This window comes from Porites lutea, chromosome 4 (genome assembly GCF_958299795.1).
Source record: "Porites lutea chromosome 4, jaPorLute2.1, whole genome shotgun sequence".
NCBI classification, from domain to species: Eukaryota; Metazoa; Cnidaria; class Anthozoa; order Scleractinia; family Poritidae; genus Porites; species Porites lutea.
Window position 1 is genome coordinate 5,651,059 of NC_133204.1, and position 3,894 is coordinate 5,654,952.

The following is a 3,894-nucleotide window of genomic DNA, read 5'->3' on the forward strand; positions in this document are numbered from 1 at the left end:
TCCGTCAAAATTATTTATTTGTTTTGACACATTTTGAAAGTTATATTTTGCTCTCAATCATGTGACGCTATTTTCAAGCCAAAAAACGTTAAAATAGAAAAACAAAAAAACATAAGATTTGTTTGGAATACAAAGTTCTACCATCCTGCAAAGTTTGAGCTCAAACGAATAAAAAAATGCAAAAGTAGTTCCTACCTCGCAATTTTTTGCGTCATATACGCCCACCGTGGTTTACGTCCTCCCTTAAAGAGAAAAATTAGCCTCTTTCACATCGTAGTCTTAGTGATGGCAAAGAATTGTACAAAAAAGTGTGATGAACATACAGAGTTGGTGTTTTGTTTATCAAACCTCCGCTTTTTTGATGTTCTCGTTGCCATCGCCGTCGTCGGATCGTGATTAGGGAGCTTACGAATTGACGACTTTCGTACGACGACGCCGTTTGGCCACGTCATAGTCCTGCGTCGCCGTCATCTAGAAATTTGAATTTACGATTTTAAGTAAAGACGACGACGTTGGTGCGCTTGCTGCAAATTTTCCCGCCGTTTCTGAAGTTTGTTTTTTATCACTTCATGATCATAAGCCGGGTTGTTCAAACCAAAATACCTAACTTCAGAGAAACAAGAGCTTGTATTGCTTACGCTTATCGAAACAACTTTTTAAAAGAACAAGAATTTGTACTTTTATACGATGCTCATAAGTAAAAAAACCCAGAGTTTCCGTATTGGAACTACGAAAGGTTGGATTTGGACGAGAAAACAAACGACGAATGCAAGGTTGAGTTTCGTTTCTAGAGAGATGACATTTATAAACTTGCGGAACAGCTGCAGTTACCTGACGAGATAACCACTTAAAATGGTTTAGTAGTACCTTCGGTACCTGCATTATGCATGTATCTCAAGCGCTATGCCTACCCTTGCCGATACGGAGATTTGGTTTACCATTTTGCCAGACCGGTTCTTGAGATTTCTATCATAAATAACCACATAATGGACTTGATTTATGAGCGCTGGCATCATCTGCTTACAAGGTATAATCATCATTTGTTAACCCCTTCCAAGCTTCGCCAGTATGCTGATGCTATCCAACAGGCAGGAGCTGCCCTAGATAACTGCTGGGGATTCATAGATGGAACTGTACGTCCAGTTTGTAGGCCTAACGAAAACCAGCGATCCATCTACAATGGCCATAAACGTGTCCACTCCATTAAGTTTCAGGCTGTCGCTTAGCCTAATGGATTAGTGGGGAATCTATTTGGCCCAGTTGAGGGAAGACGCCATGACAGTTTCATGCTAGCTGCCTCCGGATTCTTGCAGGAACTGCAAAGGTTTTCCAACTGCCCCGTAACTGGCCTTCCCCTCTGCGTGCACGGTGCCCCTGCCTATCCGATACGTGCACACCTACAAAGGCCCTATAAAGGCGCAGTCCTGACCCCAGCTCAACAAGATTTTAACACCTCAATGAGCAAAGTTCGCTCTTCAGTCGAGTGGATATTCGGGGATATTGTCAATTATTTTAAGTTCTTAGATTTTAAAAAGAATCTGAAAATCGGATTGAGTGCTGTAGGAAAGATGTATGTAACATGTGCGTTAATGCAGAATGCACGAAGCATTTTATACGGTTCTGTTACGTCAGAGTATTTTGGTGTTAATCCGCCAACTCTAGAGGAATACTTCATTTGATATAATGTGCTTAAGATACACTTGTGATACTCCAGTTATACAACATAAACACTCTAGTCGCTTGAAGGTTTAATTTGAAATGCAATAGAACTCAAGTTCAAAAAAGAACACATGTAAAGCCAATAGTAGTGTTAACACGCGTGCCAGAACATCTACGTGCAATAAAGTGATGAAAATCAACATCGAATGCTAAGGTTGCTTGTTCATGCTATAATATTACAAAACCAAAAACAACAACGAAAAAATAAGTTGCGTGTTTACAAGAAAACTGAACAATAACTACTCCGATCATAACTACGGTCCCTTTTTTAAGAGTTCAATGACTGCTTGTGTTTGCGCTTGCTGGCTGTTAAGCATCATTTTTATCATTATGCATAAACTGCTGTTGCTGCTGTTGCTGTTGCTGCACCTGTAACTGTTGCTGGTCCCGCAGCTGAGTGAACAATGCTTGCTGGGTAGTAGCTGTAGCTTCGTCTTGCCTCCTCTTCATGTCTAGCTCATCTCGCCTTAACTGAGAGTCCCTCTCCGCTGCCCCCCTTAGATAGATTTCGTGGTTCATCTTTGCCATTTCTCTTCTTAGTCTGAGCTAGCCTCTCCATGGCTCTCTCCCTCATCTCCTCGCCTGCTGCTTTATCTTGATCTGCCTTGTTTCGATCCACATTAGTGCGGGATTCCTTGGTCTTCTCTTCCTCCTCTCTTCTCTCCATATAGTCTTCCATTATTTGATCTATTTCTCGGTATTCGGGGGAAATTCCCGAACCCCTCTCGGCCTCTCTCTTCCTGGCCTTGGAATCCCTTTCCAGGATTTTCAAGCGGTCCCTCAAACCCTTTTGCGAAACGAAAAATTGGGGCTCTTTGATGTTATTCAGAATTTTGATATTTCGTCTAAACAGTTTCCCCGCTCTCTGGTGCCTGAACGGTGCTTCCATAGTTCCCAACTAAGGAGTTCGCGACCAAATATGGTGTCATGTTTAACTGACCACTTCATTTTCGGCATTCTGTGAAAAAAATTATAAAAATATATAAATATAATTTACTGAAGAGTTAAATCACTAACTTACTAAGCTAACTGTTAAGGTAACGTTTCTCCGCTAGCTATTTATCTATGAGATCACACTCGCTGGTTGATTGTCTCACAAGCTTAAGAAAATAACACAATAGAAAATGAAAAACAACAAAATCAGTTCGCCCAGCGAGCAGAAAAGCAAACACAGCTGTAAACCAAGGAAAGTTTGCAATTGCGTGTTTCTACAACACCAAGCTAGCTATAAGATCCCTCTTAACAAGAGAAAAGGAGTAAAAATAAACTTTTCATTGACTTTAAAATTGTTTTGAAAGCTGGCAGGGTAAGAAATCCTTTTTTTGTTCAGCGAAGTATGTAAACTTACCAGCTATAGCCAACTCGGATCTGTTTCTTACTGTTGATGTGACAACTCAAAAAAAAAAAAGATACGCCACTTTTCGGTCCTTTCAAATTTAATGAGCACCAGAAAATGTCTTATACTTTAGTGCAGTGTGATTAAAAAGAAAGATGTCCATACAGCAATCAACTTTTCACTCATACCTTTTCGTGCCTTCGCCAGCGCTTTCATGAGTTGCCATGGCTGTAGAAGGTAGAATTGAATGAAAACAGACAAAAAAAGTCAAAGACATTCGTAAAGAACATGTTACTAATATAATACTTTGATTTTTCTGGCAAAAACACGTGAATTATCGATAGAAAACTTTGAAAACTAACCTCACGTCCTGCTTTCTTTAAGACGCCGGCAAATCGCTCTTACCAACGTCGTTGACTTTTGCTCGACGCCGGCAAGTGCCAAGACAGGCATGCTCAGTAGGTATGTCACGCAATCTAACGGCGTCGTCGTGCGAAAGTCGTCGATTCGTAAGCTCCCTATTCTCTGATAAACTTCTTTTACAAGGAGACAAGGCCTGCATGCGACCGGACGTTCTAGGCCCACAGTCCCTTTGAACACTTGCACGAATATTTCTCACGACTGACTCACTTATTAGCTAACTGCCTATTTGGCTTCTGCCAGTTAGGGTCTTGAGAACTTCTATTTGTTTCTACTAATTATATTAGTGGAGTGCTTGTAAAGAAACTAAATGCAGCTTAATGTACTTCTATCGGTAACGAACCTCTTAATGTTTTCTTCTTCGGTTTAACCACTTTACGAGTCAGACAGGTTACCTGGTCCTTGTAGAAGGCATATGC

The 3,894-nt window shown here is 40.8% G+C and overlaps 1 pseudogene; it reads right to left on the reverse strand.

The window, feature by feature from the left end:
- Positions 1-1,675: 1,675 nt before the first annotated feature.
- LOC140935142 (uncharacterized) lies at positions 1,676-2,676 on the reverse strand (annotated as a pseudogene).
- Positions 2,677-3,894: the final 1,218 nt, after the last annotated feature.